General features: G+C 40.8%; 1 protein-coding gene across 1 annotated transcript in view; it reads left to right on the top strand.

Annotated features, from left to right (window-relative positions):
• The first annotated feature begins 372 nt into the window (after window positions 1-372).
• The window catches only part of GJC1 (gap junction protein gamma 1), a 32,979-nt gene continuing 22,844 nt past the window's right edge, over window positions 373-10,507 (top strand). The window contains exon 1 of the mRNA XM_054995651.1: window positions 373-548. The gene's annotated coding sequence lies outside the window, so the exon portion shown is untranslated. The remainder of the gene's footprint in view (window positions 549-10,507) is intronic.

The raw sequence follows: 10,507 nt of genomic DNA, 5'->3' as shown, positions 1-10,507 counted from the left end.
TCCAACTGTCTACTGCTGTGCTTCTTTTAGGATAGCTGCTGTAAGAACTTAGAGGAGACATTCATTTAATTACAGGGGAGGAGGGGGAATAAAAAAAATGAATGGCATTTTTTTAATTCAACGGATTTTAATAAAATAGTCGGCTTGCCCAGTAGGGTAGGGGAGATTGGGAGGCCACAGCTGCAAAGGTATTGGACCACACATTTCATGTTCTTGTTGTTCATACAGCTCAGCCATGAAAGGAGAATCTCGTGTCTCCCTGCTGAACAGTGCATCGTAATAGGGGGAGGAGAAAAGGGCTGTACCGGGTTGTCTCAAACAATAGCAGGCTTGGAGCGTCTTTCTTCGGCTGTCAAAACTTGTTTTCTCATGGATGCCAATGGTGTTTGGTCTTTGCCAGAATGTATGTTGCCCCAATGATTATTTTGCCAAGTTCGGCAACATTATCATGACTATCATCGTTCTTCGTTACCTTTTTTTGTCCCACATCTCTTGATGTCTCCTCCCGTTAAGTTGGTTTTCTCCCGTCCTGGAAATCACTGGGAATTGTAAGTATTTGTGTTGCTATTCATGCACAGCCTCTTAAAAATGAAAAGGAGCATCAGTTTCTTGGGGGAAACTTTAAAGTCATTAGAATGAGTTCTCGTTTCCAAAACAGAGGAGAGATTTTGAGGAAGGAAAAACTGTAATTAGTTTGGTTTCTCAGGCAGTGTGCAGAAGGCTGCGCTGAACATTTCTGTTTGGAACTTTCTGGTATAAAACCATTAATTTCTCGTATAAAACAATTGAGGGTTGGACAAGGGGATCAAGCTAAGCAAACAAAGCAGGATATTTCTTGCAGGGCACAACTTTTGGAAGAAAGGAACTGCTCAGTTTCAGCAGATAAATATTCTGAACATCATCACCTTCATTTCAGGCTTCTGAATTGCAGGTGATTAGAAATTTTGGATGAGATCCTGACATTTTGCTGTCATTCCTAAGTTTGAAAGCTTTCTGGACTCTACTTAGCATAGAAAAAGGGTTTCAAGGAAATTGAACATTGTGGAAGCTTACCTGTTAAATTGTAAAGTATATGTATTTGCTGCTCTGTTAGGGCAGGTAAATAGGATCCAAAGCCAAGCTGGGCTCTTTCCTGGGTATCAGAGCCTGTCTGTCTGTCTGTTCCTCCCTCCCTCCCTCTAACAGGCTTCTGACTAGTCTGCGTGCTTAACTGTGCCTCCAGATAAAATAATTTGTGGGTTTTCCAAGTGCACTGTGCAAATGTCTGTGTATACACATGCAGACAACACAATCAAAATTTACATGTTAAATGTAGGAGGGAAAAGCAGCCAAACTGCAGTTTCCCCTAACACATTTGCTGTACTTCTCAGAGTCTGAAATGAGAACGACAGGAAGTTCTTTCAGACCAACAAATGACTGGCTGTGGATTGCATTGAGTTTAACATTTGATGTTCAATGTGCAACTTAAATGTTTAGGTTATATATTGTGTAGGTTATGTCCTTTCTAAAACTGTGCACTGTACGTATGTTTAGTGCTCCAGGCTTTCAGGTTAACACTTGGTTTGTAGTTCTAGAAAATGTTTCCAGTCCCTCCTGGTCTATAAGGTATTGCCTTTTGGTTGCTAATTGTTGTGTTGATAATTCTGAAACTATTATTTTGTGCCGGCCATGCTCTGAACACAGCACGTGGTGTGTAAATACTTATTTCTCCCTTCTTGGCAGAAAGGCTTTTATTTTGGCATTCTACTTAGGGGAGTGGGGAGCCTTCTTCTGGGATAGGAGGTTATTCCTCTGGTGGAGGAGGCTTTTCCTTTGGGGAAAATGCTCCATTTACTGGAGGAAAGCATCAGATGTAGTTGTGAAGAGTGGCAGAATACTACCCAGTTTTTCCCAAGTGTGTCATCAGTAAAAAGATGGGATCGTCTTACATTTGCATACAAGTTACAATGTCCAGTAATAATATTTTTTTAGTGTATAACATTTTTAAGGAGGCAGTTTTACATTTAGGGTACTCTTCCTTTTGAGTAAATGTGGTATTTACAAGGACGACTAAGCAGGTCAGTTTCATCTGAAAGCGTGAAATATCTTCAGATGTTGTCTTCTGCATTGCATGGAAGACATCATTTGAGTGGGATCCCACTGAAGATTTCCACGTGTGTAACAGGCCCTGTAAAGTGGTTGTACTAAAATTGGTCCTTGCTGTGCTTGTGTTAAGGGGAAGTGAATCTTTCCCCCACAGCCTTTCCCACAGGTGCAAGACAAAGTGCAGGTTTTTTCTTTCCAAGCAATTTTAAAACCAGTTTAAACAAAATCATGGGAACCATCCGTCATACCTTCCATTGCTTCATACTCACATTATCATTTCATTAAAAAATGATATTAAAGCAGTATAGCTGTTGTACTACTGCTTGCGCAAGCAGAACTACACTCAATACATTTTCTTTTCCAGTCATGCATCACTGGGCCCAACTCTGTAGTTTAATGTTGTTATCTCAGCAGAAATTTAAAAAATGTATAGATCTGTATGTATGAAATACACTTGGGACCCTGCACGCACAATAGTCACATACACTCAAAATCCACCTGTGACTGTGAGACCTTGGAAGTTTATTGTTTATAAAATAGGAATAAGGACCCGCTTCGCAGGGTTGTTATGGCAGCATATTTGGTTTTATAATCTCAGTGATAGCTATTAGTGTAGAAGTTAGTATGTAAATTTAAATCACTCATACATTTTATTTTACAATCTTTATTTGATTTATAGAAGGTATTTGAGGTGTTCTCAGGCCAAGATAAATTAACAATAAAGAGCTACAAAGCCCAGTCTTAATTACATATACTTGGAAGTAAATCCTCCTTGATTTAAAGGGAATTTATTCCAAGGTAAGCAGTGTACAGTGCTGCAGTTCTGCATCTCCATCCTATGTATGCCATTAAGTTTGCCAGGGTTTGCTCCCAGGGTCATGTACAGAGGGTGGTCACCATACTGCCCAAATAGTACTTGGGATTTCAGCCATGAAGCTCAGTTCTCTCCATGTTTATTCAGAAGAAAGTTGCACTGTGCGGCAGTATGTCTTGCTTCCAAGCAAGGATGCCTACGATTGCAGCCTTCATCTTAAAATTCTAAGGAAGGCTCAGTGAATACAAACTTAACACTGCAGTTATGCATGTCCCTGTAATATTCTGTAGCAGAATACTAATCTTTTATATTTGAGTATGTGGAAAGAAGTGTATGGTTTATGTGTTCTTGTGTGAGTAAAGCAGGTGGATGGTGGCTGTGCTGTTTTGATTTCCTTGAGTGCAAAGTTAGGAAATACATCTGAGCTTTGCAGAATAATTTCAGTTCATGGTTTCTTGGATAGTTTTGTAACAGGGACCCATCAAAATTTGCTGTTTAACAATTTGTTGATTAAATTTGTATCATTCCTGTTCTGGCAAGAGTACTTTATACCTTTTCATGTTACTAATCCCTGTTGGTTTGAGGAAGGCAATGCAGGCAGTTCATGGCAAACTGCAGCTACCAAGTCTAGAATACTTGTGACCCTGGGAATGAAGTGAATGGGCTTCAAAATTTTGTATGCCTGGTTGACACGTAGTAGTTACAATATGGGTAGACCAGTAGTACTCATGAGATACTCTGTGTGTGTGTTATGTGCTGTCAGGTCACCTCCAAACTATGTCGATCCTATGAAGGAAAGACCTCCAAAACATCCTATCATTAACAGACTTGCTCAGATCTTGCAAACTGGAGGACGTGGCTTCTTTTATTGAGTCAAGCCATCTCATTTTAGGTCTTCCTCTTTTCCTACTGCCTTCCACTTTTCCTAGCATTATTGACTTTTCCTGAGAATCTTGTCTTCTCATGATGTGACCAAAGTATGATAGCCCCAGTTTTGTCATTTTAGCTTCTAGGGAGAATTCAGGCTTAATTTGATCTAGTGCCCACTTACTTGTCTTTTTGGCTGTCCGTGGTAAACGCGCAAAACTCTCCTCCAGCACCACATTTCAAATGAATCAATTTTCTTCCTGTCAGCTTTCTTCACTGTCTAACTTTCACAATCATACATTGTAATGTAGAATACCATCGTTTGGATTATCTTGATCTTGGTACACTTTTAAAAATTCAAATGTACAAAAACTCCATAGTGCTAGAGATGAAAACTTTACCAACTGGCGCCATAGTGGTATGTACTTGATTTCTTCGACAAGAGGCTTGTGTCTTAACCACAGCAGCGGAAAGGTGGTGGGTACTGCAGTTGGGGAAAGTGGCATGGTTTGCCATTTAATTGTTGGATCGAGGGACAGTGGCATGGTTTGCCATTTAATTGTTGGATCGAGGGACAGTGGCATGGTTTGCCATTTAATTGTTGGATCGAGGGACAGTGGCATGGTTTGCCATTTAATTGTTGGATCGAGGGACAGTGGCATGGTTTGCCATTTAATTGTTGGATCGAGGGACAGTGGCATGGTTTGCCATTTAATTGTTGGATCGAGGGATAGTGGCATGGTTTGCCATTTAATTGTTGGCTCGAAGAGACTTGCTGCTTGTATGACTGGGATGATCCCCTGAATGCTAGATTTTTGATACTGCATTTCCCTTTTTTAAAAAAGTCTTCCTTTCCTTAATCTTGTGGGACTCACCTCTTGCAAAGCTACCATGTTTGAGAGTCTGACACTCCTCATTCACTTTTGTGCATCTGGCTGTGCCTACACAGATTTTTCAAATTCAACTGGATTACATTTGAGAATTCCTGTGAAGGGAATCACCTTCTTCCTCATGTCAGTTAAAGATCTGTACAGTTTCAACAAAGGTGGTTTCTTTCCCACAGTTCATGCTGAGTCTTAGCAGAATTTGTTGCTGAATGAAGCTTTGACAGTCATTTGCATAAATGACTACATAGGATTTTGTATTAAGTGAAGACTTGGGGAATAGACTGTTAGTGGCCAGGGGAACATGCAAAGCAGCTTGTGGAATTGATTGGCACACCATGTTTGGTGGGAATTGAGTATATATGGTGTCACAGAAAAGGTGAGTATGAGGGGGATAGATCTGGCAGAAGCCAGGTGCTATGACAGACATCATTTTCAGAGACAGAATATTGCACAGATACCTAAGGCTAGTGAGCATTTCCCCCACCTCTCCCAGCAACAGCCTGTGATACAGAGTAGAGAGTGGGCAAACACAGCAATATGACATGGGTAAGTGATACGACGTTAGATACATGTGCTATGTCTTGGAGGGCCAGAACCTGATGTACATCTGCAGTTTTCAGCAGTAGCCCCATGTTTTTTATGCGAATTTCTGCCCTAAGACAGTGATTGGGTTTAAATCTTGCCTCTGACAAACCAGTGAGCCTCCACCTGTATCATTTTAGTTTATTAAGTGGGTGGCTTCTGCCAAAAGCATCAGAACCGGGCATTTGGTAAAGGCTTGAATTTGGACTTTCTCTGAGATATGCAGATAAAGATGACTTTTTCAGTTAACTGAAAAGGTTGTGGGGGGGTTCACATTTATTTAACTGCATTGCCCTAGTTCCAGACAGGCCCCCAGCTTTCAGGTAAATAGTAGCAGTCTGATAATGCTGAGGTAATGTGTGTGAAGCAGGGCTTTATTTCAGCCGGAACACTGTGGAACGACGTTCCGGCACCTCTTAAAAATAACCACGTGACTGGTGGGCCCAAAACGGCCAGGAATGGGCTGCTGCTGGGTAGGGGAGGGTTCCCCCATGCGGTAACAGCCCGTTCCAGGCTGATTCAGGCCCAATCCTGGCTGTTTTGGGCCCGTTTCAGCCTAATTCAGGCCCAAAACAGCTAGGATCAGGCCGCTGCGGGCAGGGGAGGGTTCTCCTGCATGGCAGCGGCCGTTCCATGCTGATTTAGACCTGAAACAGCCAGGATCCGGCTGCTGCCGGGCAGGGGAGTGCTCTCCTGTGCAGTGGCAGCACGCTTCAGGCCAATTTGGGCCCGAATTGGGACCCCTGTAGAGCGCGGGAGTGCTCCTGGTGGCCACGGCCTGCATGATGGCATCACTTCGTGGAAGTGACGTCATCATGTGGTCCTGGTACCCAGTGAGTTCCACCTCCTCTTTTCCCAGAACAAAAGCCCTGTGTTACTTGGAAGTAAACATGCAGAGGATCAGTGATGCTAGCACTGTCCTGACCCCTGCCTTCCCTTCCATTAGGCTGGGCATCCTTAATCCTCACTATGTTGTATGGGAAAGCAAGTTCCTTTTATTTTATTTTAATATTTATTAGCTGCCTTTCCTTTTGATAGTAAGGGTTTCCCAAGGAGTGAATGGCCCCTTGTTTATGAATGGCATGAACCCACTTGGGCAAGCACTGCTGCATCTTCCTTCTGGGAAGCAACTTGGTCTCTTACCCTTTCCCTATGAATGGCTCATTATCCCAGGCCGCCGCCTCCTCTTGATGCCCCCCCCCCTTGTTTCCAGAGGCTGCCTCATTAATAAGAATGGCATGTTGACGTTCTGTTATGGTGACTCCACAGTGCGGAATGTCGGAAGGCCATCTCATGCTCCCAACTTTGTGTCATTTTAACATGAAAAGATAATGAACAGTATTGGCATGTATCCAACTGTACAGCTTGAAGACTTAAGGGTGCTTAAGACTTTGCAAGAGAACGTGGCAGTTTCTGCCAATTTCCCCCCCTTCCTCTGCAGACTTTGTTGAGGGCCTGCTGGGTTGGGGTGGGAGCACAGTGAGATATAGTGGAAGGGGAAAGTGGGACAGTCCACAAAGGTTGTGGGTAATTACATGCACATGCTTACCAGGAAATGCAAACTGTGGCATTCTAAAGAGCTGTTTTGCTTAGGCTATAGTTCTTAAATAGGACATAGTTCTTAAATACCAGCTTTTGACATTTGTATTTTGAATTTCAAAGTAATGAACTTGGAGTATATGATTCACCAAGAACAAAATGAAACTGGATCCCTGTTACAGGAAAGGAAATATTTAAAGTTCTTCAAAGACATTGCATGATAGTTATTTCTTGAGGCTCCAGTATCTGTCCCATGACCTACAGGAGATGCCCAGCTACTGCCCTTACGTATTTCTCACCCCGCTACCGTGTCTGCTGAAGCAGAGTGATGACTACATTCAAGTTGCAGCCAATGAAATGGGGGTGGTGGAATGGTGAATAGGACGGATGTGACTAGAGCTGTAACATTCAGTTGATTCATCGGATTTATAAAGTAAAAAAAAAAACTTTTGAATGACTAAAAACTGCCCCAAATTAATCAGACACAGGAATATTAGTTTTCTGAAAAACAAACCTGGGGGGAAATAGTTGGGATTTTGTTGTTTTTACTGTTTTGAAAAGCAGTCATTTGGAAGGAAATTGAAAGATGTGCAGTACTTATTTTCTTATGGAACACAAACTTATATTACTGCTTTAGAAATGTAAAACACATCATTTGAAGATGTGCCACGTTAACCGATTGGCTGGGATTTACTTTGAACCTGGACATACAATCCAGAACCTGTTTGGCTTATAAATTGGCCCAGATTATCAGTGTTTTAATTTAAAAAAAACCAGGTTTCTAAGTGGCCTAGATCTGGAGAGAAAAAGCAAAACATGAATACTGTTGTCTGCTTATTTTATGTAGTGGGAAACGGCCTGTTCTGCCTTCCCTTTTTCTAGCCAATGACAGAAGTCTTGTCTGTGATTGACAGGACATACTTTGCTTTCCTATTGCCTTGAGCCACTTCTTCTGTGCTTGCCATAATAGAGGGCCTGCAGCAGCAGCTGATAGCTCTGTCGGTGTTTTCTGTTTCCTAGTTTTTAACTACCTTCTATAAGTAAGTTTCAAGTGGGTAGCCATGTTGGTCTGTAGTAGAAGAGCAAAATTTGGGTAGTATCTTAAAGACCTACTAGATTTCCAGGGGAGCTTTTGAGAATCAAATCTCCCTTCGTCAGGAAGCTCTTGAAAGCTCAGACCCTGGAAATCTAGTTGGACTTCAAGGGGCTACTGGGCCTGAATTTTGCTCTTCTAGAAGTAGTAAGTTTAAGGTAAAGTATATCCTCGCCTGCCTTTTTGTGAATTTACAAATTATTCCAATAAAGAGCAGTAATGTAATAAAAAATGTAAAAGGGCAGGGCTGATAAATCCCTCCAAGCCCTATCTATAATGCTGAGAATGGCAGAAAAACAAAGTGAACATATGTTCAAAACTGGAAGATAATTTTAGATTGTACACTAGCAACTCTAAAGAAGACAAATTAGGTAGTATTGCCTAGTGGATGGGATGTGTACTTAGTCCATTCTGCTGTAATGCAGTGGTTAAGTGGTTGGGTTGCGAATCAGCATTCTACTGGTTTAAATCCCTCTAGTGTCATAAGCTCAGCAGGTAGCTTTGACTAAGCCACTCCTTTCAGGCCCAGCTCCTCAGCTGTATTGTGGGAATGATAATGACACTTACTGTGTTCACCACTCTGAGTGGGCCCTAATCTGTCTAGAAGACCAGTATATAAGCACACTATTGTTGTCAATAGTAGAAATTGGAGAGAATTTAACTTATCTAAAAATCTTAATAAAGCTACATGATGGGGAGGGGCAGGATTCAATAATACTCCAAATGCTTACAAAAAACTTTGAGATCTAGACTAAACTTTCTTGCACAGTAGTTGTATATTGGCAGTTCTCCATCAAAAATACTTCAAAGGATGAACATCGTTGCCATTATGAGATAATCTTCCTTATATGGATTGTCAGCTTATGTTTTGCTTGGGTCTCCAAACAGAAAGCATATTCAGGTTCTGCAAACTTGTGTTGGAGATGAAGCAGTTGTGGGCAAGGAATCTGACATCTCTTCTTGGGATGATATATTAATCTTGAGTTTTGTAGTCATTTTTTTAATCATTTGTGTAGAGAAATTCTTAAACTCAGTATCACTTCCTGTTGTTGGAAGGAGAGATAGAAAAGCCATGGGAGGGGGAACTCCAAAATCTTGGGAAAAATTGAAATATATCTGATACTTGCTTTCCCATCAAACCTAGCAACACAACTCAAAAAGCATTATTTGTATTTATAGATTTTAAAAGGGTAAATGCCTTTCCCCCCCTACAAGTAAAATTGCAAATATACTTAGTACTAAAGTGAGAGACTAGCAGACAGCTGCAACCTAAGCTGTTTTAGCACATTTCACTTATTCTAAAAGAAAAATCTTTCATAGTTTCCCCTCACAACACTTACCAAAAATTCCCAAAAAGTTCTGCATAAGTAAATCCTTGTCATAAAAATAATTCTACTCATTTTGAAGTAAAGATACTTACTGCAAGTTTTTTTCAGTGCTCCCTATAATTTCTCAGAAAAAAAAACAGGAAGCAATTTTTTCCTTTCCCCTTGTTTTTTTGGGGGGGTCTTCCCGTCTCTAATGGGGGATATTTGAAATATTTAAGGCTAAAGAAGTGAGGTCTGCCTCATGAAAGCTCATACTGGATTAAATGTTGTTAGTCTTTAAGGCGGCAGTGGACTTGCTTTTTGTTTTGCTGCAGTAAACTAACCAGCTACCCTGCTGCAATATGATGCTCTCTTACTTGGAAGCTAGTCCTATTTAAATGATATAATTTACTTCTGAGTAAGTTCCAATGGGATTTTAAGGATGAGGCCCTATTTTTATTAGAACACTATCAAGTAGGGTTTGTGTGTGTTTAATTGTCAAGGGTGCAAGTTTTGGAAGAAAACTTCCCATAACTTCCTACACAGGAACTAAATGTAGACCCATGTTCTGCTGGAGCCACTGAACCAGATCCCAGAGGATCCAGCTTTGTTTCTACCAATCAAGGGAGAGAGCCTGACATGAATAAAGATAGATTAACTTTAACCCTTCCAGATCTTCAAAGCAACTAGTAGACAACGCAACAGTTAGTGTGCGTGATGGGCTATCAGGATTTAGGGACCTTCAGTATGGGCAACCCTAATCCATTGTGATGTTGTTAGCGTATAACATTGTACTCATTGGCATATTTGTGAAATTTAAAAGTATAATTGTCTTGCTTACGTTCAGATGACACTACAAATATCCCCAATATGAAAGAGTGAGAGCACTGTTGGCTGCTTTGCTTTCTGCTATTGAGATTTGGGTCTTGACTATCAGGAAAGTGGGGAAAAATAAAACCCGAAAATAGAAAGCATGAATTTTGTAGTAAACAAAAGAAGTTGTATTATTTGGACTTAGAAACTGCCTCAATGCAGCAATAATTGTAGGGGCTATTAGCAGATTTGGATATTGAGTTAATCTTAACCCTCTAATAGTGCATTACTATCTTGCATGCAGTATGCCATATTAAATGTGGGCAAAATTAGACTCTTTTAAACAATAAACAATATATGATATAGATAAGCACAGGAGTTATCATTACCTTATGCTGTTGTAGATTGTTTTTCATTACAACCATACTATGCAGTTTCTAGAAAGTACTTTGAGTGAACGCAACCTTGTCTTAAAAAGTATTTAACTCATTCTAAAAGAGAAAATATTTCATAGTAATTT

Source organism: Eublepharis macularius, chromosome 12, assembly GCF_028583425.1.
Source record: "Eublepharis macularius isolate TG4126 chromosome 12, MPM_Emac_v1.0, whole genome shotgun sequence".
Lineage (NCBI taxonomy): Eukaryota > Metazoa > Chordata > Lepidosauria > Squamata > Eublepharidae > Eublepharis > Eublepharis macularius.
This window is presented reverse-complemented; position numbering and strand designations above follow the sequence as displayed.